This window comes from Callorhinus ursinus, unplaced genomic scaffold (assembly GCF_003265705.2).
Source record: "Callorhinus ursinus isolate GAN/ISIS: 27379988/994484 unplaced genomic scaffold, GSC_fseal_2.0 scaffold16, whole genome shotgun sequence".
NCBI lineage: Eukaryota > Metazoa > Chordata > Mammalia > Carnivora > Otariidae > Callorhinus > Callorhinus ursinus.
Window position 1 is genome coordinate 35229399 of NW_027397078.1, and position 27766 is coordinate 35257164.

A 27766-nucleotide genomic window follows, 5' to 3' on the forward strand; every position below is an offset into this window, starting at 1 on the left:
ACCTTACCAAAATGATTCATAATCATTGTTGTAGTTTCTTCCAATTATTTCAGAATTTTGCCAAAGATTTCCCAAATAGAATTTTTCCATAATTTTACTCTTCACATTTTAAATACAGGTGGTAAAGGGGCCCCTGGGTGGCTCAGTCGGTTGGGCATCCCACTCTTAATTTTGGCTGAGGTCATGATCTCGGGGTTGTGGGTCATGGATATTCCACATGGTCTCCATGCTCAGTGAGGAGTCCGCCTCTCTCTCTCTCACTCTGTCCCTCCCCCTACTCGCAGGCTGTCTCTCTCTCTCTCTAAGATAAATTAAAAATTTTTTAAAAATAAATAAGTACATACATACAGTAAATGCAATAGATGATTGTAATAAATTGGGTAGAGTGGCTTAATTGACTTAATTTCTTCAACTGTATTCAAAAATTACTTAGATACATCATAACATTAACTTACGGTAAACTTATGTGATAGTATACTAAGGTATTATCTGCCAATTTTTATATGAGTTAAAGAAAAAAACCCAAATTTGTGGATTTAAAGAAATTTATCTTAAATATAATTAATAATCAGCTATGCATAAACAACTCTATTTGGCATAAAGGCTCTGGAAAGGATGGCAAAATGAATAGGATAACAAATATATAATATTACTTCCCTCTTCTAGGATTTCTATTCGGTTCTTTTTTTTTAAAGTTTCCTTCATTCTACCGAAATTCCCCATCTTTTTACCCATTATGCCCATCTTTTCCTATAATTTTTTATGTGTTTTTTTTTTAATTTTTATTTATTTGACAGAGAAAGAGAGAGAGAGACAGCGAGAGAGGGAACACAAGCAGGGGGAGCAGGAGAGGGAGAAGGAGGCTTCCTGCTGAGCAGGGAACCCGATGAGGGGCTCGATCCCAGGACCCTGGGACCATGACCTGAGCCGAAGGCAGATGCTTAACGACTGAGCCACCCAGGCGCCCCTTCCTATGATTTTTTAAACACAATGGGGTGCCTGGGTGGCTCAGTCAGTTAAGCATCTGCCTTCGGCTCAGGTCATGATCTCAGGGTCCTGGGATCAAGCCCTACATTGGGCTCTCTGCTCAGTGGGGAGTCTGCTTCTCCCTCTCCCTTTCTCTTTCAAATACATAAATAAATAAAATCTTTTTTAAAAATGTTTTAAACACATTATAGTAATTATTTTAAAGCCCCTGTTGACTAATTCCAACATCTGGGTGACATGTGGATCTTCAGCTATTGATTTTTTTTCTTGATCATGGGTTACACTTTCCTGGCTCTTACATGCCTAGTAATTTGTAATTACATACTGACATTACTGATGATATGTGTATACAGTCTGAATTCTGTTATCTTCCTCTGAAGAATGTTAATTTTTGTTGTAGCAGGCAATTATATTACTAGAGGATCACTTTAATTCTACAGAGGACTGGTTTTTAGGTCTCTTAGGATGGTTCTATTTCAGTTTTGTCCTTATTTCAAGAGCATGGTCCTCATTCCTGAACACAGTCCCTACTCCTAGGCAGCTACTCTAGGCCTCCAATGAAAACCTGTAAGTGTTCACCAAACTCCTATCACTTGGCAGGACTTGTCCTCCGATCTCTGTGTTCCCAGCACCAGGCAGCTGGTAAAATCTCTGCTTTGGTCTTTAACTTCCCAACTACTCTTTTCTGTTGTGTTTCTTGCAGCCACACCTGCACGTGCACAGTTTAGGAACCAACCAGAGATTTGTATGTAGATTTTGGGGTTCCCCCTTTCCAGGATTCCTTCTCAATTTCCAGGTGTTTCAGCAGCCCTGAACTCTCACCCCGAGTCCTCCACTTAATTACAATGTCACTTTCTGCTTGAGGTCTATTCCTGTGTGCTACATGAACGGGGAAGCATCGTCCACTGAAAAGAGTTAAGTGTGCATCTCACCTAATGTGATCCTCATCTGTGAAGGGTCATATGTCCTGCAGTTCCTGCTTGCTTCTGTTGTTCTCCAGACAGCTTTCAAATCATTGTTTTTACAGTTTATGATTCCGAATTTATAATTGTTATTAGCAAAAAGGTTAGTCCAATGATAGTATACTACACTGCCAGTGCATTATAAAACAAAACCTCAGAAATTTCTTTTTGATTAACTGTGTGTTGTTGTTTAAATTTTTTTTTTTTAAGTAAGCTCTATGCCCACTGTAGGTCTTGCGAGATCAAGAGTCGAGTGCTCTACTGACTGAGCCAGCAGCAGGCACCCCTGTTGTTGTGTTTTTTTTAACTAAAGAGGTACTCTTTTTTCTAATTCACAGCTTTGGTTAAAATATTGAAAAATTTCTATCTACAGCAAAGAGCTTTGGGGCTCAATAGTCAGGTTTTAAAGTAGAATATTGATGAAGAGTAGTGAGGCATTGCTTTTCATGCCAAAAACAGAAAGTCACAACTGTTTTCTCTCTGCATACGGCATTGTAGGTTTTGGCAATTCTACAAGGTATATCTCCCTGTCATGTTGATCTGGCATTAAAAGAATAGAGAACCTGGGACACTGTTAGTTTTCTAATAAGAAATGACACGTAACAATAAAGAAAGATGTAGGAAGGGTTGATAAACAGAAAATGCAAACTAAGTCAGAAAGGATGGCCGAAAGGGTCAATTTAATATAGACTGGAACAGTCTTTCCTTCTTTGATAGCATATAAGATATCACTACATAACCCAAAATCTTATTATGACAATTATAACAATATTTTTATCAGTCCAGTTCGAGTTGTGAGCATCAGAAACAAGACGTGGATAACATAAGCTCAAAGCACCTGGCTGGCTCAGTCGGAAGAGTGTGCAATTCTTGATGTTGGGGTTGTGAGTTCAAGCCCTATGTTGGGTGTAGAGATTACTTAAGTAAATAAATAAACTTAAAAAAAATAAACTCAAAGGAATTAATGAAAGGAAATATGGTTGTTCATGAAGGCTGTTCACGAAGGTCTTGAGACCCATGGTTGGAGGAAATGCTCCCAGGGTCAACATTAAAAGTCACATCACAGGGGCGCCTGGGTGGCTCAGTCGGTGAAGCATCTGCCTTCCGCTCAGGTCATGATCCCGGGGTCCTGGGATCGAGCCCCACGTCGGGCTCCCTGCTCAGCGGGAAGCCTGCTTCTCCCTCTCCCTCCGCCCCTGCTCCTGCTCTGTCTCACTTGCTTGCTCTCAAACAAATAAATTAAAAAATCTTTAAAAGAAATAGTCACATCACAGATCGAAATACTAAAGACACCGCTACTTCCACCACTGAGGACAAACACTGAAACTTGCACAGTGGACACCACCAGTGTGGACTTGGGCTGCCTTTGCTAGAACTACAGCCATTGAGACCTCTAACGACCAGGGACACTGGCTACAACCAACGTGACTTAGCATCAGAATGGATTCTTGTGGCCCCTGCTTCTCCAGACCGAGAGCCACTAATTCAAGGACAGGCGTGGGTGTGCCTGGCTGGCCACATGCCCCACCCCTGGCTGCCCTGAAGGAAGCTGGAAAGGTGAGTCTGTGGCATCTTCAGATTTTATGGTAGGGTGGGCTCTGCCTCATGACTTGGGAGAGTCCCCACATGCAGGAAGGCAGTTTTGAAACCAGGAGGTGACCTGCTCCCCCCCCCCAAAAAGAGTAAAAGTCCTTTCTGATATCTTTGAATCATCAGACAGAGAAGACAGAAACGACATTTATAAGGAACCTACCCAGTATTAGGCCCTTTGCTTAGCACTTTTAAAGCCGGTTATCTCATTTAATCTAATTTAACTTAACTTAATTTGATCTAATTTAATCATCACAACGATCTTTAAGGCACATACGATTTCTTTCCATTTGCAAGGGTAGAGTCTGAGGCTCAGAAAGACCACACAACCACGATGACCAAATTTGCCACCAGGTGTGTCTTGGGTTAAAGGCATATGTTCTTGAAGAATGAAGAAAAGCATACTTACTAGAAAGTTATATACCAAATGTTTCCCATTTTATCTTGTGCACCCTGCTACCAGGAGCCCACAGGCCTTTCCCGAACTTCCTTATTTACATGTCTAAATTCCCTGCTCGACTCTCTAAAACCCCTTCCAGGTCAAGACAGCGTCTTCTTCTCTGATTCTATAATTAGCCCACATGGTGCCAGAGCACACGAGAGAAGCTCAATCCTTGTTTGCCGAATAAACTGCACAAATCTTGAAAATTCATTTCTACGCTGAAAGGGGAAATGCTGAGGTAGACAGAAGTGCCCTGTGAAGTCGCATAATTTAACAGCTGCCCTGTAGGAAGTTATGAAGGAAACAGTACAATGCACCATTTTAATACAGAAGGAGATGACGTCTTTAGAGGAATAAACACCCCAATATGTGAGTCATCCTCCAAGAGCTCTGGGCATTCGAAGTCAGCTGTGCGGGAACACCCTGAGAGTAAAGAGAAAGAATTAAACTCTTTTTCTTACCTCACCCAATCTATCATCTTTTCAAGCTACTCATGTGTTCTGAATTCCAATCCCCTTTGCCAAAAGCCCTCGCTTAGCAATTTTTTCAGATAAAAATAAAAATCCTCTTAACTTGAAGGGCCACGGTACTGTATAAATTTCTCATGTATAAAGAAAATCTTAACTCATATTTCAAAGTGTATTCCTCTATATTTTTCCACAATGTTGATTCCTTAAGAGGCCGGAGATGTAGGTTAGATAGAGGGAAACATCTCAGAGCCGGCAGTTAATAGCTGGAACGGGTTGTGAAATTTTCCTCTCTGGAACTCTCTGAAAGCGGACAGATCGTCATCTGTCTTGGATGATGTGATGCAGTCCGCCTGCGAGCACTGGGAACAGGCTTCAGGGCTTTCCAAGGTCCCTCCCAGCCTGGATGATCATCACCTTCACTATCAGATCATCTTCCTTTAGCATCAAATTAGCCCCGATTTGGTGTCCGGCTTGGTGGCAGAGCACTACGGGGACCTTGTGTTTGCCCTCTAAGAAATGAGTCTTTAGTAACCCGGAGAAGGGACTCCTCCAGCATGAAGCAAATGAACAAATGAAGACAATTAGCCCAATTCACAAATGGGGCAATTTACAACCTGTGCAAATTCAGGAGAACACCCTGGGCATCGGGGACCAAGTGTGTGTGAATGAGCAGGGTGGGATTTGGGGAGAAGAGCAGATTTCTACAGCATCAGCTTTTCTCCGGCGGAGGCAGTGAGGATGAGAGCGTTTAAAATGTCAAGACACAGATCATTTGGCAAAGGGCAGGGGTGAAGGGGAGAGCGAGAAGGGAAGAGAAGAGAATAAGCCTCTCAGCCACGTGATGAGACCCTGAGACCCTTCAGAAAACTCAGGCAAAGTGACAGACAGGCTGTTTCCAGACTGTGGGAGGAAGGAGGCTTTGAAGGAGTGGGGATCTCAGAATGGAACCAACCCAAAGAGGGGTTCAGAGGGAGGGGGACACGCTGCCGGCACATCGGTTCTGCACTGGGCGGCCAGGGGCAGACTGCTGGCCTCACCTTTCGGCAGGCCACCTACATCAGAGGACAGTGAAGGGGTTAAGGCAGGGGACCGTCGGACAACACTGGGGGCAGCAGCATTAAAGATGACCAAGGTTGGAAAAGGGTCACAATAATCAAGATCTACCTCACCTTTTCCCTCCAACGACATTTGGGGCTGGATCATTCTGCGTTATTGGGCTGTCCTATATGCACTGTAGGGTGTTTAGCAGCATCCCTGAGCTCTGCCCACTCAAGGTGAGCCGCATCCCCTCTACTCCAGTTGTGAACACCAGAATGTCTCTAGACACCGCATGCGATGTGCCCTGGAAAGACGGCAGGTGGGAGTCGGGGGTGGGGGGTGGGTGGGGAGTAAAACTGCCCCACTGATATCCGCTACTAATAGACTATTTAGAGGAACTTCACCATTTACCCAGAATAGAATGAATGTGTCTCTCACCTATGGATTTGAATAAAAACAAAAGGAGAGCAACGGAACCAAATGTCAGTACGTGCACAAAGAGAAAGCCAAACTGGATTAAAAGCCTGAAGAGCACAGATTTCCACCCATGATTTCTTTCTATCTCTGAGGACTCCTCAGAAAACACTGCTGTTGGTGTGGCCCCGTCCCAACTAGGTGTCAAATAAATTGATTCACTTCCTTGAATTAAATCTTTGGGCTTACTAACGCGCAAATAGTTGTGGGAGAACAAACATTTTAAAGTATCATTGGTCCTTAATGCCTTGGTGTAAATTAATAGGTCACCAGAGTCCTTCAGAGAAGCAAGTACTTTTGTTCCAGTTTTGAGGGGAACAAAATTAAGATGGGTAAGCAGGTTATCCTCTCCCATAGTGAGTGCTGTCCCTGCCCTTCAACCCTTTCTATAGTGTCACGGGGCTGGAAGCCTGGAAACTACATTTCCCAGCACCCCCTTAGCAGCAAGGCTCCATTTACATTCTCCCAAAGAAAGTCATTCCCAGAGACGTGGTAGGGGCAGAGAGAGAAGACTGTTCACTGACAGCAGCAGGAACAGACGTGTGCGCAAGGACGGCTGATAAAAGCAGAGTTTTGCTGGGATCTTCCAAGCGGCTTCCTGCAAGTCACCCCAGTAAGTGCTGAAGGCTGCTGAAATCCCAGGTAGTGGGTCCCCTGCCTTCCCTGTACTTCCCCTGTCTAGTTCTGGACACTAGAAAGGTTTCCCTGACTTTCGATCACTATTCTTCCCACAGTGCACAAGCCAGTAATTCTCTATATTCAATCCCTTCCTGCTCAATACACCCAGAGTGGTTTCTGCTTACCTTATTCAACCTTGACTCATACACGGGCGAAGCTATAAGATAAGGGCGTGGGAGACCCGGGCAGTGCCAGACACTAAGGAAGAAAGGGGGACATCGCCAGGAAGTAGGGGACACTGTATTAGTTTCCCAGGGCTGCCATAATAAATAACCCCAAATCAGGGGGCTTCGGACAACAGACATTTGTTCTCTCACAGGCTGAAAGCCAGAAGTCTGAGCTCAAGGTGTCAGCAGGGCCATGCTCCCTCTGAAGGCTCCAGGGAAAAATCCTAGATTAATAATCCTTCCTTGTCTCCTCCCATTTTCTAGTAGCTGCGGGCAATCCCTGGTTTGCAGCTGCATTACTTCTGGTCTCCATCTCTGTCTCGTTCTCGTGGTGTCTCCGTGTCCCTGTCTTCACAGGCTCTCTTTCGCTGTCATTACGTCAGAGCCCGCGGTTAAAGCCATACGCCCTCATTTTACCTTTATTCCATCTGCGAAGAACCTGTTTCCAAATAAGGTCACATGAATCCTGATGGGGGGGGGGACACTATTCCACCCCACAGAGGCATCCAAGACCTTCTTGCTCCTTCTCTCCCAAGGCCAGTCCCACCCCAAGGGCTGGTGCCCTGAGCATGTTGGGAAGTAGGCCCAGCACCGGAGCAGATGTAGTGTTTTTACAAGGAAACCTCCAAATCAAATGTGAACAGCGGTCCCCCAAGTGTTTCTTACAGGCGACGTTATTCCTTCAAAGCGCAGGATGCTTACATAGCCACACACAGGCCTACTCCAGAAAGCTGACACATAGCTTGATATATGTCAACATTATTCAGTTCATCCATTCAACAAAAATATTTTGGCACCAACACACACACAGCTCTGAGCTAAACCAAAGAAGGGCAAGAGACTGTTGTTTAATTATTGACGTGATCTCAATCATTCTCATACAATGAGCGATGAATATAACCTTCTCGAGTTATCCAAAATGTTCCATGTGCACTGCCCACGAGATACACACCGTATTGTACGTGTGGGCCAACTTCTCCGCAAATCTCTCGTCAGTCAGGATGAGGATTATAAAGAAAACCTGGCACACCCGGGAGGCGCTGCAGTTTGGCAGGCTTTAGGACAGGAGGGTTACAGCCAGAAGCACAATGGCCTGAGAGGGAGGAAAAAAAAAAGAAAGAAAGAAAGAAAACAACGCCCCGAGCAGTGAAAGACAACAAATCTCTGGGCAATAATCGATACCTAGGCAAATACTTACGAAATCATATAAGCCATCAGCATGTTTATTAGCTCTTTGCAACAACTGGGGAAAGAAACAGCTCTGTTTAATTTTCAGATGAGTTCTATAAATAAGCACATTAACGCGAAGGAGGTTGCCTGAACTCAGAAACATCTCTTCGTTAATAAATGTCATCACACAGCTATGGGAAGCAGCTTCCCTTCCGACACACCCTGCGGAGCCACCGACCTTCTCCCCTCTCCCGCCCGGAAGTTGCTCATTAGCCAACGGGGTTCTTCCGGACTCGAAAGAAACGTTAGCTTCTTGGCACTTCATTCACTGAGCGTTAGAGCTCAAAGCACCTCTGGCACGCCAACGCACCTTGGTTGCATCACCATCTCTCGCAAGTGGGACTATTCTAGGACTTGAACACAAAGCAATCGATCGGAGGACCCACCAGAAATAGCAGGTTAGCAAGGGGATTGTGGACCACCCCACATTTTCTGCCCCTACTCTCAGGCTATTAATCACATCACCCTACAGGCAGCACGTCTGTGGCTCAGTCATCGCTTTTGTTGTTGCTGTTGAAGGATTTAGCAGAAACAGGAGAGGAGGGTTTCCAGTTGTTGTGCCACATGGAAGTAGGGGTTCATTTTTTCTAATGATAAGAAATATCACATGCTCTTTTAGAAATACTGTGAAACTACAGAAACACTGGAATCCATAAATTCAAAAGTAGTAACACGAAACCTTACCATCCATAGACGACAACTTAAAATGTTTCTGTTCTCATTTCAGACTTTAACATATATATATGCACACGGGGAAAAGCTGTCTTTTAAGAAAAACTTACACATTGTTTAGGCACTAAACTTTAGAACACCTTTCTAAGCTGATTCTGATAGTACGGGCCGCTCTCCACCTTTTGTTTGCAACTATTTCGCAAGGCTGGAAGCGTACATAACTGGAAGCAATGCAAAATAATACTTTGCTACAGACAAGCAAATGAGGTCCGGAAGGTGCAGGTGCAACCAACTCCCTTTCTCCCTGCTGAAGAAGCCAGTTTGACAACCCTTGGCAAATTCACTCCACTATTCCTGATCCATAAACATGTTTGTTCTTCGCATTCCCTGAATTCTCCTTTGAACTGTTCTAACATCTTATTGATTCCCTCACTCATAATGAGTTGAATAAAATGTTTAACATGTGTCCATTTTATAACTGCATAAGAGTCATTTTACTTTGTTTTGTGAAAATTTAATACACACATTATTTTGGGGGGGCAATAATGTGATCCCACTGTAACAACTTTGTCGTAGCCCACTTTATTCTTTCAACAATGCATCATAGCTCTTTTCCATGATGATGATATGGATCTGTAATGAATGCGTATTATTCCAACCACATGAATGTTCCACGCTGATGGTTATTTAGGTAGTTTCTAATATTTTGCTGTAGTGAACAATACCACACTGAGCATCCTTGAACAAAATTGCACACCTGTCCAGTAAATTCTTTGGGTGCATTTCTAGAAGTGGAATGGCTGGGTGAAAATACCTGCAAATCTAAACACTGTTACCTAGTGTGGGCAAGCTATACACAAATACACGCCTGTGAACACCCAGTGAGGATCTATTTCTAGTAGACTAGCAAACTTAACCGCCCAGCAGGCGAGGCGGGTACCAGAGCTACATTACCCAGGCCTCTGTAAGACCATAGAGCTATGATCTCTGATGGGAACTGAAGTGTGCTCACAGCTCACTGCCTGCTCCCAAGCTCTCAAAACACACACACACACACACACACACACACACACGTTTTCCGAAAATTTAAATTGCCTAATTTATTGAGTAAAGAAATGTTAGTGAGAAATTGGGCCTGGCGCTAGTTAGTTTAAATAAAGCTGGCTCTATGAGATGGCTCGCTTCTGATATAACAGACAGAAAAAGTCACCCAGCAAAGCCGCATTGCCTGACAATCAAATAAGGACTCAGTGGGGAGGGAAGAGAAGACGCAGCCATTGTGTTAAAACAAAACAAACCCCCCAAACCCTGCATCTGTATGAAGATCTTCAATCAGTACAAAGTATCTAAAAACAATCTAAAAAAAATCACTTAGATACAGGAACCAACTTCAAAAAATGCTTTAGTGTATATTTCTAAAACTCAAGAGAGTTCAAGTTATTACTCTGGCAACATTATCCCCATTCTTTCTAATCTGTTTTTTCCTAGTGACTTATTTCTATGCATTGATTTCAAAACAATTATTTTTTCCGCTCTAAGTGAGTCAGAGTAATTTTCATCTTCAGGTTTCTTTTAATTTTATGCCAAAGGTAACACAAAGCCGGGAGAAGTCTGCAGGTCTAATGGGGATGACATTTGAATGTCTTAAGAGAGTCAAAGAAATGGAAAACCAATCACACTGGGAGGGCAGTTAGATATCTCTGTGGGGGAGGAAGTCCTCTGTGCACAGCTGGAAGAAGCATGGAAAATGCCACTGGAACCAGCCCTGTAGGCATCACCCGGGAGCTGGTGAGAAATGCAGAATCACGGGCCCTCCCAGACCTTCAGAATCGAAAAGCTTCAGTTTAACAAGACGCCCAGGTGATGCGTGTGTACGTGAAAGATGGAGAAACACTGGTCAGGAACTAGGGCTATTACTAGCGATCAGTATTTCTCATCAGTGGCACGAGAATGAATAAAGACCAGGCCCTGTGCCTCCCTGGCTGAAGGAAAAACGGGGTGAAGGGAGATGGGAGGCCCCATTTGCCTTGGTGAGAATGATTTTTTTCCTTATTGGATGTCTTTTAACCCCAGGAAGGTTGAGAATCAAGTGTAGAAACGATGGAATAAATCAATCCCACAGCATTAATATTCTTGTATTAGGTTTAGAGTTAATCTGTATATATTTACCATTATAAGCACGTTTTATTACTTAAGAGAATTTGGCATAGAGATTAGCTAATCTGGTCTTAGAATTCTAATTTAAAATGTGTACTTGAGGGGCGCCTGACTGGCTCATCGAAAGAGTGTGCGACTCTTGATCTTGAGCCTCACGTTGGGTGTAGAGACGACTTCAATAAATATATAAATAAATAAACTTTAAAAATAAAATGTGTCCTTGAGTAACTCGTTTAGATTTGGATTTATATGCTAAAAGATAGTCTGTAAATGGGGCTGGAACATTTAAGAGAACCAAACACTTGTATCTGTAAGTTTAAAACATTAGCATTATAAGAGTAATTTAAATACTTGGAAGGATTTCTTAGACACCTGAGGGAATGTCAAAGAAATACAGAAATGCCATTTTAAATGTATGAAGGAATTTAATTTTAAGTCTTCCTAAAAGTGACTATGAAATTTTGCTAGATTTAAATTTTTTTTTAAAAGGAAGACACCGGATTTTGAATACATAACTTGAATATACAGCTTACCAAGTTAGTCCAAAACCTTGCCCTCAAATAATCTTTTCTATGCACTAAAATCACCCTCAACCCACGCACAAGAAAATCACATTTACAGCCAGATGGTGCAGCAGGGTCTTTGAGTACCCAGAAGCACCATCAGCAAGCTTACCTTCTTTAGCGCCTAACTTCAGCTTCCACCCAACTCATGTGCCCGTTTCTCTTTTCCACCTTCTCCCAGCTTCCCTGGTTCTCCACAGCAAGCGATCAATGGAAACCCAGAGGAAGACCAAGAGCGAACACATTTCTGGGGTGCCAAACGTCTAATTGCTAGTGCTATGCCAACAGCAGTAATCTCTTGCATTAGCATTTCACAGTTGGTAAAAGAATCTCCGCTTTGTTTGGTCTAAATAACCCCATTTCATGGATGAGGAAATGAAAGCTTAAAGCATCATGAGTAAGCTCTCTTGGGGTTACCCCTGAAGACCCAGAGTCCACTCATGGTCATTTTGCTGTTTCCCAAGACCCATTTCAGCAAAGGAGTACAGAATGCTCCTCACATTCAGAGAAAACCCCAAGAGTAATCTGTAAGAAATACATAAATATATGTATTTGAAAAGAAGTGATACATGTGAGACATACATGCTAACTTTTGTTAAACTGTAATGTGTGATAAACTAATGTTAAATTAATGAAACAAGGGGGCACCTGGGTGGCTCAGTCGCTGGGCGTCTGCCTTCCGCTCGGGTCGTGATCCCAGGGTCCTGGGATCAAGCCCCGCATCAGGCTCCCTGCTTGGCGGGAAGCCTGCTTCTCCCTCTCCCACTCCCCCTGCTTGTGTTCCCTCTCTCGCTGTCAAATAAATAAATAAAATCTTTTTAAAAAATTAATGAAACAAGGAGGCCATTAAGGTGAGGTGGCTCTAATGTCAACAAACCAAACTCTAAGCCTCTGCGTCATGAAATCAGTACCTAAGGACAACCGATCACAAACAGCCAACTAGGCTTGAAGCGATAGCCAATCGATAATCTCCTTTCTTAAAAAAAAAAAAATAATAGTAATTTCCTCTCTTTGCTTCCACACTTTCTCTATATAATTCCTTCCCCTGGCTTCTGTCAAGGACTGTTCCTAATCACTTCCAGTTTGGTACTACCCAATTTGAACTGATTTTTAATGTGCCTCGGTTTACCTTTTAACACTAGAATATTCCATTTCATGATGGGGCTCGATAATAGTGTTTCTTACATATCTGTAAGGACAGTTCGTAGAAAGTTAAAGAGGCTCCTAACTTTTGTAACAATTCAATTCAATTTTAAGGGTGTTTCTCTTTGCATTCTAGACAGTTAAATTTATTTTTTCAAAGATTTTATTTATTTACTTAAGAGAGAGAGTGAGCACAAATGAAGGGGAGGGGCAGAGGGAGAGGAAGAAGCAGACTCCCCGCTGAGCAGGGAGCCCGGCAGGGCTGGCTCGATCCCAGGATGCCGAGATCATGACCTGGGCGGAAGGCAGATGCTTAACCAACTGAGCCACCCAGGTGCCCCTAGATAGTTAAATTTAAAAAGGGAAAGAAAGAAACACAGATTCAAATGTCTGCTTATTTTCTATTCAGAGGCTCTGTTTCATAAACAATTTGTACTCTATCCTTTTTTTTTTTTTTAAAGATTTTATTTATTTATTTGACAGAGAGAGACACAGCGAGAGAGGGAACACAAGCAGGGGGAGTGGGAGAGGGAGAAGCAGGCTTCCCGCCGAGCAGGGAGCGCGATGTGGGGCTCGATCCCAGGACCCTGGGACCATGACCCGAGCTGAAGGCAGACGCTTAACGACTGAGCCACCCAGGTGCCCCTGTACTCTATCCTTAAGTGGCCACACACTTCCATGCTCCTTTTTATATATGTTTGTGTACACAGACGTGTGCGTGCACACGCACACATGCACATAGCTTCTTTCTGCAGCAACAGAGGTTCTGGATGAGAAGTCTGTACTAAATCTGATTCAGGCTCCTGCAAACAATCCAGAGCATCCACTGGTCCAGACGCGGCGGGTAAACGGCCACATCCTCTTCTATTTCCTTTTCTCATCACTGATGTGATTACTGTGATATTGTGCCCTAAATGGAAGCTCATCCTGTGATAAGCGTTTGCTCCGTCCAAAACCAAAACCGGAGGATGAATGTGAGGGCGACAGGGCCCAGGCCAAAGCAGGCAGCCCTGTGACCCACAAAAGCACCACCCCCATCCTCGCCCTCAGTGATGTCTGTGACCAGCGCTACACAACCTGCTCGGAAGTCAGAAAATACACAACATGCTAAGTATTTAGCAGTTAGCTTGGAGAATCTAGAAATGAGGTCACATTCAGATTACTGTGGCCAGACTGCCAGAATCCTGTGCAGAAAATACGAATTTTATCGGCTCTAAATTATACTCACAGTTAAATTATAATCTAACAAATATCCAACTTTTAGTTTACACACAGGACTAAAACCCCACTTTCCACTGATGCATTCATTCATGTTTCCAGAACATTTCTAGAATGTTTCCAGAAACAATCTTTATGTTTCTCTTCAGGTCTATCTGTCATGCCGGGTGCCAGAGAAATACGGATAAATAAGCTGTGACATCTGCCCTCAAGATGCTGATGGTCTGATACATTTATATATATATAAAATCCATATTATTATATATATTATATATAATATATATATTATATATAATAATCTATAAATGTATTTATAGATTATTTATAGATTGTTTTTATCTAAAATATAGATAAATATACATTTATAGATTGAAATATACATTATAGATTATAGATCTATAAATCTATAGATAGATTTATAGATTGTTACACAAAAAATAATATAGCATTTTTATTTTTTATTTTTTTAAAGATTGTATTTATTTATTTGACAGAGAGACACAGTGAGAGAGGGAACGCAAGCAGGGGGAGTGGGAGAGGGAGAAGCAGGCTTCTCACTGAGCAGGGCGCCCGATGCGGGGCTCGATCCCAGGATCCTGGGACCATGACCTGAGCCGAAGGCAGACGCTTAACGACTGAGCCACCCAGGCGCCCCAACATAGCATTTTTAACAAGTATACATCTCTGCAGGAAAGGGTTAACCTAATTGGCCTGAGCTGTTTGTTATCTTAAGGCAGGTCAGCTTGCAGGAGTGGCCCCTGGCTGGCTTCTGGGATCTCAGTTTCAGAGAAGTTCCCTATGCTAACAGGTTGTTTTGCCCACCTGGGGCTCGAAACACCTGCTTTCCTTGGGGGAATCCTGAATTTCAGTAATAGTGGCCGGACCTTGTGATGGTGTGACCAAACACCAATAAAACCCCTAGGCACTGAGTCTCAGATGGCCTTTCCCAAAAGGCAGAAATACCATCAGGACGTGAGCATTGTCCTGCTGGGGGAGAGAGCACTCTGTGTGGCCTCATTCAGGGACAGCGAGAGAAGCTCGTGCATGGATTTTTCCAGACCCTGCCTGTGCCTTTTCCCCTCCCTGGTTCCAATGCGCATCCTTGCTGTGGAGCAGTAATAAGTAAATAAATAAAACTATACACACGACTCTATGCTGAGTCCCCAGGAGTCCTTCTAGAAAATTACCAAACACGTGGGTGGTCTTTTGCCCTTCTTTTTTTTTTTTTTAAAGTAGGCTCCATGCTCAGAGTGGACTTGAACTCACAACTCTGGGATCAAGAGTCGCATGTTCTACTGACTGAGCTAGCTGGGTGCCTCCATGCAGGTAGTCTTTTGGACCCCAAAACAATCCCACTGTCCCAATAGCCTACTATCTGGATTGATATTTATACATTAGTGCACTCCCAGACAACCAGCCAGTAAATTTGAGAGTTTGAGATAAAATAAAATTTAAAATTAGGTGAAATAAATAAATCACTTCTCCAAGTTCATTTTAATTTTGACTCACCTGCCTGTATAGTCAGTGTTTTTTAAAAACCAGAAAATTGGCTGCGACCAAGATGGCCGGGAGACTCGCCACCTTCCTCAAGGATGCCTGGGCCAAGGAGCCGGTGCTGGTTGCGTCCTTCACCATCGGGGGCCTCGCTCTAATTCTGCCCACCCTCAGCCCCTTCACCAAATACGCCACCATGAGCAACCAGGCCACGCCCTACAACTATCCAGTGCCCCTCCGAGATGATGGGAACATGCCCGACGTGCCCAGCCACCCCCAGGACCCCCAGGGCCCAAGCTTGGAGTGGCTGAAGAACTTGTGAGCACCCCCGGTGACATGGAGGAGGCCCCTCCCCTGAGCCAATAAAATGCGAAAAGTGACCCCCCCCAAAAAAAACAGAAAATCTATACAGTATTTCACAAACACACAGGTATGTATATAGACACACAGACACATATATGTGGTCATGACATTGAATTCAAAAGTTGGAGCTGCCCATCAAACGGCATGAAGAGAAAGGACAGAATTAAGCCAAAGGCAACATGACTTCTATTAACCTTGCAGCCTCAGTCTTTCATGCAAGTTATTTGGCAAATTAAATGATCTCAGATAAAGGGGAAAGCCAGCATTGGGAACTTCATTTGATGTTGTCATTGTTTTCAAGGATTAAATGCAGGGCTTGCTATCAGCACTATCCAAGTGCTATGCTCGGAACAGGAAAGTGTGAAAAGAAACAGTATTCCCTCTGAAAAAGATCCATCCGGCTTCTTCAGCGTGGCTTTGCTCTCGTTAGCTCTTTTTTTTTCCTTAAAGAATCTAAAATCCTGGGTCTTCAAGATGGAATTAAAAAAACACTAAAATTGGGGCACCTGGCTGGCTCAGTCAGTAGAGCATATGACTCTTGAACTCAGGGTCGTGAGTTTGAGCCCCATGCTGGGGGCAGCATTTAGTTAAAAAAAAAATAGAAAACACTAAGACTACTTCTTAGGGCGCCTGAGTGGCTCAGCCAGTTGAGTGTCCGACTCTTGGTTTCTGCTCAGGTCACGGTCTCGTGGTCGTGGGATTGAACCCCACGTTGAGCTCTGTGCTCAGTGAGGAGTCTGCTTCAGATTCTCTCTCCTTCTCCCTCCCATTCACTCTCTCTCTCTCCAATAAATAAATAAAATCTTTTTTAAAAAGATGGCTTTTATAACATTTTCTTAAATACTAACTTAAATCATACACAGAACATCCAGATTTTATATAATGATACTTCAGTAACCACGAAGAGTCCCCAGACTTCTTTACCTCCAACACCTATAACATGTACGCTTGATACTGGGGCAGCCATCCCCAAATTGTTTTAAATCTCTCTGCGGTTCCCCTGTAGAACTGCATGCCTCACCTATTCTAGCTTTCTTTTATAACTGGAACACAAAGGTGGTATGTATATGGGTACCTAAGTTAATTTTAACCCATATCCTAAAGCTAATTAGGTCAGAATTAAGAGCCCCTAATCAGGAATCCACACTTCAACTGTGTTATCTAAATCCACACCAGGGGCTCGTTCATCAGCATAAGGGGTGTCAGACCTCGTTCTCGAAGAAGTGGTACTGCAGAAATACGATAGCAGACCCTACTGCCCCTGCATGAGACAAGAACCGGAAGTGGGCAAAACCAGCAGCCGAACAGCCGTGTGGGAGCGTACTCTCATTTCTGCCAGACCATCTGGTCTTGCGCCCACCCCTCACCCTCACCCACTACCCACTGGACAGAGGACTCGGTGCCCGGTTGGCCACACACCTGACACCAGGTCTGTTTCCAAGCGGACTCTTCAGGCAGGTACTGTGCAGGGATGTCGCTAACCTCACAAGGAAGAGGTAGCAAATCTGTTCTTTTTTTCTTTTCCTTTCTTTTTTTGCCAGCTCACTAATTAACATCTATACGAACCCTGATCTGAGACTTGCTTTCACTATAACATACCACCCACATGCCGGGTTATGGAAAAAAGAAATATAGATCTCACCTGCCTCTATTGGTTAGCCTTTTACCAAAGACACAAACACTTTTCAAATTATCCAATTAGCATAAATCCCCTGGCAATTACTCTTTCCCCTGCTATTTCACACTGGCCCGGGGCCCTAAAGGCAGGGATGTTCGTTGCAGTAACTGAATGTACAGCACCTAGATATTTTTGACATTAAAGGAATGTTTGATAATATTCTGCAGGAAAAAAAGGGATTAGTTACCAACAATTCAAGAGGGTCATCAAGCCATAGTCAGAAAATGACAGGGGCGCCTGGCTGGCTCAGCCGGTAGAGCATGCAATTCTTGATCTCGGGGTTGCAGGTTTGAGCCCTACATTGGGTGTAGCGATTACTTAAAAATGAAATCTTAAAAAAGAAAAAAGAAAGAAAATGACAAAGTTTTTGAAGTTAATAGATTTATTCTAGAAGCTTATTATGTGTTGCATAGAGTCCATGTGTTGCATAGAATCCATAGCTCAACTGAGAAAACCATCTAGCAATCCAGAGACAAACGAATAGGTGAAAAACATAAGAACTGATTTGGGAACCAGGCACCAAAAGTTCCCATTTGTCATATTTGACATTGCTCTCCACCTTCTGCTGGCTCTTTGTTCTCATTTTGTACCATTTTTGCCAGTGCCTTAAAAGGAAGATGCACATTTTTTTTAAGATTTTTTTTTTAATTTATTTGACAGACACACACTCTTTTTTAAATCTGGAACACTCATTATATTTTCTTTCAAGACAAAATGTTCTCAGCTATGTATCCACTAATAAAAAGTCAGATAAACATATATGCTACTTTATGGTGTCTTAACACCTTCTACTGAGTTCTTCCTCAGAAGAAGGTGAACCCTTTTCTAGAGCAGTTCTTTTTTTTTTTTTTTTTTTAGATTTTACTCTTTTAAGTAATCTCTACACCCAACATGGGGCTCGAACCCACAACCCCAAGATCAAGAGGCGCACGCTCCTCTGACTGAGCCAGCCGGGTGCCCCATGGAGAAGAAGTTCTTAAGCTGTAGTCCCTAGACTAGCAGCATTGGCATCGTGTGGAAACTTGTTAAAAATGCAAATTCTCAGGCCTAACCCAAAACTAATGAATCAGACGCTCTGGGGATGGGCCCAGGATCCAATTATAAGAAGCACTCCAGGTGATTCGGATGGACGCTAAAGTTGGGGGATCACCGTTCAACATTTGGCACACGCCTAGTTCAACTTGGAAACACTTACTGCAGATGCACCCAAATGGTCCTCTTTAGAGGTAGGGGAAACAGATGACAAGGCGGATCATCCTCTGTCATGCCTGACTGACAAGTGAAGGAGAAGCGATCGTGCAAAATTCACAATTCCCTTCCTCCCACCACATCAGACCCTGCTTTAGTGTGCAGTGCTGCTGCCAACTTTGCACACGCTCCCCACTTATCAGCCACCCACACCAACAGCTTGCTACGTGCAGAGCTGCAAAACGCCTGTTGGTACCTAAAGAATACTGCCTCTCCTCTATACCAGCACAGAAATAACAAAGGCAACTTAATTAAATCATCGTGGATGTCCAGGTCACATGGTATCCAGGGGCGTGGAGGCCAGTCGCTGCAGTGCCACCACAGGGCTCTGAGCTCCAGTTGGAAGAATGTGCCCAGAAATTTTGGTTGTGTTTCAAAATGTGATAAAGTCGATTCAACCAGCAGAGAAGAGACAGCTCATTCAAACCAAACCCAAAGAAGACGCATAATGCCTTGAAGGGAAAGCTCTCTCATAAAGAAAGAGTTGATTCATAAGCAATTGGTGATTTAATTGATTTTTAATAGCCTTTATTTTTAATTTTTTTTACTTTTTAAATAAGACATGGCTTTATTTTTTTTTTAACATTTATTTATTTATTTGAGAGAGAGAGGAAGAGAGAGCAAGCACTGCCCACGCGTGCCTGACTCACAGGAGGGACAGAGGGAAAGAATCTCCAAGCAGACTCCCCACTGAGATGCGATTCTCAATCCCACTGAGCCACCCAGGCACCCCAATAACCTTTAGTTTTTAGAGTAGTTTTCAGTTCACAGCAAAATTGAACGGAAGGTATGGAGAGTTCCCATATAAATGGGTATTGGTTTTTGTTAAATGCTTCTTCTCAATCTATTGAAACAATCATGTGATTTTTCTTTTTTAGCCTATTGATGTGATTGATTACACTAATTTTCAAACACTGACGCAGCCTTGCTTACCTGGGGTAAATCCCACTTGGTCATGGTATATAATTCTTTTTATACATTGTTAGTTTCAATTTCCTGATATTTTGTTGAGGATTTTTGCATCTGTGTTCATGAGAGTTATTGGCCTGTAGTTTTCTTATAATGTCTTTGTCTGTTTTTTTGTTTGTTTTTGTGTTTTCTTTTTCTGTTCTGATTTTTATATTAGGGTAATGTTGGCCTCAGAAACAGGAAGTATTCCCTCTGCTTCTATCTTCGGGAAGAGATTGTAGAGAATTGGTATCATTTCTTCCTTAAATGTTTGGTAGTAGAACTCACCATTCATCTGGACCTGGTCCTCCCTATTTAGGAAGGTTATTAATTATTGATTCAATGTCTTTAATAGTTATAGGCCTATTTAGGGGCACAGGGTGGCTCAGTCGGTTAAGCACCCGACTCTTGATTTGGGCTCAGGTCATGATCTCAAGGTCATGAGATCAAGCCCCACGTCTGGCTCCATGCTCAGTACAGAGTCCGCTTGAAATTTTCTCTCTCCCTCTGCCCCTCCCCGACTCAAGCATGCGTGCTCATGCTCTCTCGTTCTCTCTCTCTCAAATAAATAAATAAATAAAAATTTAAAAAATAGTTATAGGCCTATTCAGATTATTTCTTCTTGTGTGAGATTTGGCAGATTGTATCCTTCAAGGAATTGGTCCATTTCATATCTGTAAGCACCGAGGTTTTCATAATATTTTTTTATTATTTTTTAAATGTCCACGGGATCTGTAGTGATGTGCCCTCTTTCAATTCTGACATTGGTAATTTGCGTCTTCTCTCTTTTTTCCTTAGTTAGCCTAGCTAGAGGCTTATTGATTTTATCAATGTTTTCAAAGAACCAACTTTTGGTTTTTAGTTTTTCTGTGGAAGCAAAAGTAAATTTCATCCACTTGTTTAGAGAAGACTGACTTGGAGACAACTAAAATACAGTATGATACAGTCGATAATGTAAAAACTTTATGAAGGGACAGGGAGGAGTAGGGAAGGCCTCATCAAAAACAATGGAATCTGGTTGAGAAGGACAAATAGGAATGGTGGCACATGGGCAAGTGCATTCAAGGCATAAGGACCTGGGTATACCACTTGTTTATGATCAGGTGGCCAGTGTCTTCCAAAATAGTTCCTCCAAAAAACCTATTTACTTACATAACTGCCACCTTTTCCACTCTATTATCTTCTTTCAATAATCAGAGGAGAGAAAATTATGCTGCATTTTCATATACAGGTAAGATGTATTCAGATTTTCTAGATGCCCCTCATAGAAACTCCTTACTTTAGCTCCCTATACTCACTGCTGTGCACGGTCTTTGAGGAGATACACATGAAAGATTACAGGGAAAATATGAAGATGTATTGACACGCTTGTGGATATAGTTTTCTCCCAAAAAATAGGTGGAGAAAAAGATACTGTTGGAGAAAAAAGATACTGTGCAATGGTGCAAGTAGAGAGAGTGGGAAAATTCCATATAAAAAGACAGTTATAACATAGTTTTATTTCCTTCCCAGAATTCACGGCCCAGGGGCGCTTGGGTGGCTCAGTCAGTTAAACGTCTGCCTTCGGCTCAGGCCCTGGCATCAAGCCCCACGTCAGGCTCCCGGCTCAGTGGGGAGTCTGCTTCTCCCTTTCCCCTGTCCCCCCTTGTGCTCGTTCTCTCTCTAATAAATAAATAAAAAATCTTAAAAAAAGAGAGAATTCACAGCCCAGTTTTCATTCTATGAAGAGAAACATCATTATTTATTTTCCTCTTAATGAAATTCTCTTTCTATCATCATGTCACATACCAAAGACACATTTGAGCCTCGGCTTTCTTTAGTATTTTGTTGTTAGGAAGTCACTGTTACCAATTTTGAATAGCCAAGGTATCAAAATATACTATGGCTGTCATCACCAAAAATTATTTAAGTCCTTTCTTTGGGATACTGTTGTATTGTCACATGACATATAGTAAGTAAAATAGAAAACAGCACCAACAAGCACTTTGGGAGATTCCATTTAAAGATTGCTATTTTTAAGTAATCTCTACACCCAACGTGGGGTTCAAATTCACAACCCCAAGATCAAGAGTCACATGCTCTACCGACTAAGCCAGCCAGGAGGCCCTGGGAGATTCCATTTAAAAATTAATAATTATTATATGGAGCCATTTTTTAAAACCAAAGATCCCAGCCACTCGCAAGTACTATAAAAGTATGACAGTAGGAAGGAAGAACAGACTACCCCTGCTTTCTTGTTTGAAGAGAATGCCATGCTTCACGAGACACAGGCATTCTAGATATTAGCAGGGAGGACTCTAATTCTAGTCTTATGATCATGGTGTGCATTGCTGGTGAGATTTTTTTTTTAAGATTTTTTTTTTATTTATTCATTTGAGACAGAGAGATAGAGAGAGCATGAGCAGGGGGAGGTGCAGAGGGAGAGGGAGAAGCAGGCTCTCCGCTGAGCAGGGAGCTGGATGTGGGACTCGATCCCAGGACCCTGGGATCATGACCTGAGCCAAAGGCAGAGGCTTAACCATCTGAGTCACCCAGGCGCCCCGCTGGTGAGATTTTTAACAGGTGTTTTACATGAAGTACAGAGTTGAAATGCCTTGGGGTAGAGGCAATGCAAGGAACTGTATGCAAACAATAAAAGACACAAAAAATACAGATTACTCGCCTTTAAAATTATTTATGGTGTGGGGCCCTGTAATTGTACCTATGGGTTTCCTTTTATAATCAATTAATCATCTTTCAAATGTGAAGTAATGGGTAGCCAAAAACATCATCTGCAACTCTGCAGATCATCTGTCATTCCCTTTAATCAGATTGGACTTGACAGCCGTGATTTCTTATTAGAGGGAATTTTATGACCAGGGGTAATGTAATTCAAAAACTACCAAAATGTAATGATTTCTGGTGAATATGCAATAAAGTTATAGTGGGATTTGATAAATGGAGCCCCTGGGAATAAACTTGAGTTCCTTAAACTATCACCACCATTAGCACTCCATTTTTCCCCTTTGTTACTTATGGAGGCCAGAATTGCTTACATTTGCAATGACATTTTATTTTTTTTTTATTTTTATTTTTTAAAGATTTTACTTATTTATTTATTTGAGAGAGAGAGAATGAGAGAGAGAGAGAGAGAGCACATGAGAGGGAGGAGGGTCAGAGGGAGAAGCAGACTCCCCGCCGAGCAGGGAGCCCGATGCGGGACTCGATCCCGGGACTCCAGGATCATGACCTGAGCCGAAGGCAGTCGCTTAACCAACTGAGCCACCCAGGTGCCCCATATTTTTTTTTTATTTTTTTAAAAAAAGATTTGTTTGGGGCGCCTGGGTGGCTCAGATGGTTAAGCATCTGCCTTTGGCTCGAGTCATGATCCCAGGGTCCTGGGATCGAGCCCCATGTCCGGCTCCTGGCTCAGCGGGGAGTCTGCTTCTCCCTCTGCCTCTTCCCCTGCTCGTGCTCTCTCTCTCTCTCTCTCTCTCTCTCTCTCTCTCTCTGTATCTCTGTGTCTCGAATGAATACATAAAAAAAATCTTAAAAAAATAATTTAAAAAAGATTTGTTTCTTTGAGAGAGAGAGAGCACACACACACAGGAGTTGGGAGCAGCGAGGGCAGAGGGAGAGGGAGTGAAGCAGACTCCCCGCTGAGTGTGGCGCCTGAATCAGGGCTGGATCTGATGATCCTGAGATCATGACCTGAGCCGAAATCAAGAGTGGGACACTCAACCAGCTGAGCCACCCAGGCGCCCCTGCAATGACATTTTAAAAATGAATCAGTGAACAGGTTGCCCCTTTGGGGTATTTCCCATTCCAGCAATTGTGAGAGGGAGTGAGCCGAGGGGGGAAAAAAAGATGGGGGTGGGGAGGATGGGTGATTACAGGTGTGGCAGGACTGTTGCAAGAGTCAGCCCTGGCATGAGGTCTAATGGTGCAAGAGAAGGTTCTTGGTTTCATCTTGCTCCACTAATTCTTAATGAGATTCACTTGTTGGAGGTTAATTTTGTACCCATGTCAGAACACCATCCCCAGAATTCTGATTTGGTGTCTGTCAGGTGACGCCTGGGCACCTATACTCTATAAAATCTCCACACTGAGCCTGGGTGGCTCAGTTGGTTAGGTGTCTGCCTTTAGCTCGGGTCATGATCCCAGGGTCCTGGGATCGAGCCCCGCATCGGGCTCCTTCTTCAGCGGGGAGTCTGCTTCTCCCTCTCCCTCTGCCTGCCACTCCCCCTGCTTGTGCTCTCTCTCTCACTATCTCTCTCTGTGTCAAATAAATAAATAAAATCTTAAAAAAAAAATCTCCACATGGGAGTCTTTTGCTCATCCATGGTCAATAACAGCTTCCATGGGGACTACGCCCATCCTTTACCTAAAACTTGAATGAGTCCTTTGAAGTAGGAGCTGAGGAATTGCGTGTTGCCTCACCCATTTGCCATGAGACATCCTTATATAACAGAAACCTTAGTTTTTACATGAGCATTGACTGGGGGAAATGTGCGATGTTGGTGCCCTTGATGGCTTACGGAGGGAAAATGGATTGGCAGAACTCTTACTTTAATTTTTTTGTAGCTACGGGTGACGGTTTTCATTACAATTTGTTTCAAGGCCGAGCATGTAGTGGGGGTATTTATCCCTTTCAGTATGTGAGCGGCCCCTGGAGACAATGACTTGAACTTTGAAATCAAACTCAGTGATAGTGTCCTACGCAGTGTAGGAATGCGCAGGACACTCAGGGCCATCTCTGTAGGTCTAGTCAGGCAACTATTTTTCAAAAGGCTGCTTCCAAATGTGCATTTGTTTGATGTTCAGGATTTTTATTCCTGTTTCCTAAAGCTGTGGTATGTTTTAAATCGGTGTAGTTCTGTTAGCAAAGAGACGAAAGTAGCCTGGGACTTTAAAAAAAAACCCAACTGGGCCACAGACTGCTTTGTGAGTGAATTCACACATGAACGTTTCTTTCCATCTTTTTTTTCCTTTCATGCGTCACCTCCTACCCAGGTGATGTGCTCCATTTTCAATATGCAGTCCTAGTGAAGAATAATTAAAGATTATCAGAAAATTGTGCCCTTCTGATTTTCAGGGAATTTACAGATAACATTTCCTTGATTTGTCCCGGGAGACCTGCCATTTCGGAGAAAACACTACAAGACTTAATGAGCCCCAAACAGGCACCTCAATCCAACTTTAATTTCTAACTTAGTTCAGGGAAGTCAATTTAGAAAACTCCAAGTGTGTTTTCAGTGCTTCTATTTATATTCTGAAGAGCCCTAGACTGGTGTGCTTGTCTTAAAAAGCCACGGACTCTGAGTGCCTATCCGTGGGGAGAAATGTTAAAGTTACCTCCTTGGAAGATAGAAGGAAGGGATTAAGCCCTTATACTCTACAATTTATATTAAAAATCTTTAAGACCAACCAAAGCTAAGCACAAGCCTGTACAGTGGGAAAAAAAATCTGAATATTTGGGGAGAAAATTATTTCATGTAATTACTAGGCCAGATTTCAATGTCTAGGTTAAAGAACAGAAAATTAAGTCTTCCTCGAAATAGATCTTCTTTTCCCAAAAGCTTTAGGACTTCTCTATTCTAGTGAGGATCTTTGAAATAGGAAAAAGGAGGCAAAAAAAACTATCATCTTGAACTTTCAATTAATGTAGATTTATGCCTCATAGATTTGGGGAGGATGAGCCATGCTGGTTAAGGACAGATGTTGGGCAGAAGTCAGCTAATGTGAAGGCATGTGTCAGCTTAGGCAAGCATATTAGTAATTGATAACTTGTTTATATTAAGAGCAGGTCAAGGCATTCCCATTTCATTTTCTTTTTTTTTTTTAATGTTTTTTATTTATTTGTTCATGAGAGTCAGAGAGAGAGAGAGACAGAGAGGGGCAGAGGAAGATGGAGAGGCAGGCTCCCTGCCTAGCAGGGATCCCAATGTGGGACTCGATCCCAGGACCCTGGGATCATGACCTGAGCCCAAGGCAGACGTTTAACCATCTGAGCCACCCAGGCGCCCCCCATTTCATTTTCTATGCTAGCATCCTAGTTGAATGACCCAGAAAAATGTATCCTATGAGTCTCAGCAGGTGTGGTGGGTCTCTCCTTTTTTTTTTTTTAAGGATTTTATTTATTTATTTGAGAGAGCGAGAGAGCGAGCACAAGCAGGGGCAGCGGGAGGGGCAGAGGGAGAGGGAGAAGCAGGCTCCCTGAGCAGGGAGCCTGTGCAGGGCTGGATCCCAGGACGCCGGGATCATGACCCGAGGCAAAGACAGACGCTTAACCGACTGAGCCACCCAGGCGCCCCGGAAGGGAGTACTTTGTAATGTGTTCACGCTGTGGGTTTATATACTATAAATATATAATATTTATCTATGTATATAAACATACATAGATCGCAACAATGACATTTCTACAAATAAGAGAAAGCAAGCTCAGAGAGGTAAACTGACCCAAGGAAACACAGCTTGTGAATGGCAGGACCAGGCGTCAAACCCCAGAAGTCCAGCAGCAGAGACCCTGTGTTTAACTTCTGCCTCTGTGCAGCTTACTTCAGAAACGGGTTCTCCATGAACTGCATGGAACTGTAGCCGGGGCAGAGTGTAACCAACTATCCCCCGCCTCCCCTGATAAACTGACCGAAATATAATTGTTAGTTAAGTCAGATGCCCCAAGGTGTCAAATTTGACAAGAAAAATAAGGTCAGATACCACTGGATTAGAAGGGATGTCCTGGCTGAGCTGATTTGCACGTGGGGTGGGTGATTCCATTACCATGACAAGGCTCCATGCTCCTCGTGCTACCTGGTTCTCTTCACCTTTTCAGGCATCAGACTCGTGATTTCACCAAAAATGTCAAGTTTTGAGCAGTACTTATTAAACAATGTACTGACTCAGCAGCAGGACTGACCAGTACAGAAAATAATGACTAACATAGATATGTATTTCCTCTCCTAAGAAACTGAACAGTCTTAAATGAAAGATGGGCCTGGAAAATATAATAGGGTTCCAGGGAATATTCTTCTTTGATTAAAATAATTTCAAGGCAGGGCAATAGGTGTTGGATCTCAGAATCTTGACAGATAGTTTTTTTAAGTAAGAATAAGGCTAAGAATACAAATGTTATACTGAATATACATGAGACAGGAAAAATCTTGCTTGCATACCTGAGAAAACTGAATTTTAAAATTGAGCCAACTCTTTAGAGTGAAGGGAATCTGTTCAGTTATTGGCAAGATTTCCAAATTAACACTTTCTCTTCCTCTGAGTGGTCACCTCATTATCACTCACGGTTGTTTGCTAAACAGAGTAGACATTTCTTATTGGACTACTCTGCATGCATTACCCCTTCTTCAAGTAACTCCTCCGTGTTTTTCATTTTGGAACTATCCCTCTCTCTCGTGGTCCTTATGGGTTGAGTAGTGCTGACTCTGCTCTCGGATTTGGGGGTAACCAAGGTCACCAGTCCTGGCCAAAGGGAGCACCACCGTGTGTTCGAAATCAGAGACAAGAAAAGTTTATTTGAAATTATCTGGTATCTGCTGCTATTACCAGGAGAGAGGAACACTCTTCTGCAGCTAAAAAAAATACAAGCCTTGAGCTGCCAGTGAACAAAGGCTGCTGAAAAATGGGACTAACCTAAAGAAAACTACAGGCGAGAGGCAAAGACGGAGAGACAGGGCCGGCCTCATGGGCCCGCAGCCTGTGAAGTTGCATAGAGCCTTCTGTTTGGAAGGGCCCCCCCCTTGACTTAATGCTATGCTGTCACCATTTCGATATTCTTGTTTTTTGACCAAGGGACCCTGCATTTTTATTTTGTCCTCAGCCCCACAAATTATGTAGCCAGCCTGACCTAAAGACTTCGGTAAGACCTCTGGACCCAGCCATGTCGGAAGTCAGACCTATCCTGGGTCCTTTTAGTTGTGTAAGCCGATAGATTTTCTTTCTTTCTTTCTTTCTTTCTTTCTTTTTTTTTTTTAAAGATTTTACTTATTTATTTGAGAGAGAGAGAGCACGCGAGCAGGGGAAAGAGCAGAGGGAGAGGGACAAGCAAACTTCACGCTGAGCACGGAGCCTGATCCCACAACCCTGAGATCATGACCAGAGCTGAAACCAAGAGTGGGACACTTAACAGACTGAGCCACCCAGGCGCCCCTAGATTTTCTTTTTTCTTTAAGCTACTTAGGGTTAGATGTCTCTACATGCCATTTAGTTCTAATCTGAAAGTAGAACAACAACTTAGATGACTGTCTTTATAAC

The 27766-nt window shown here is 43.0% G+C and overlaps 1 protein-coding gene and 1 pseudogene across 2 annotated transcripts in view; one reads left to right on the forward strand and one right to left on the reverse strand.

Annotated features, from left to right (window-relative positions):
- The window catches only part of FRMPD4 (FERM and PDZ domain containing 4), a 552472-nt gene that overhangs the window by 484867 nt on the left and 39839 nt on the right, over positions 1-27766 (reverse strand). The gene's annotated exons all lie outside the window — the stretch shown is intronic.
- On the forward strand, positions 15347-15663 carry LOC112812792 (NADH dehydrogenase [ubiquinone] 1 alpha subcomplex subunit 3 pseudogene; annotated as a pseudogene).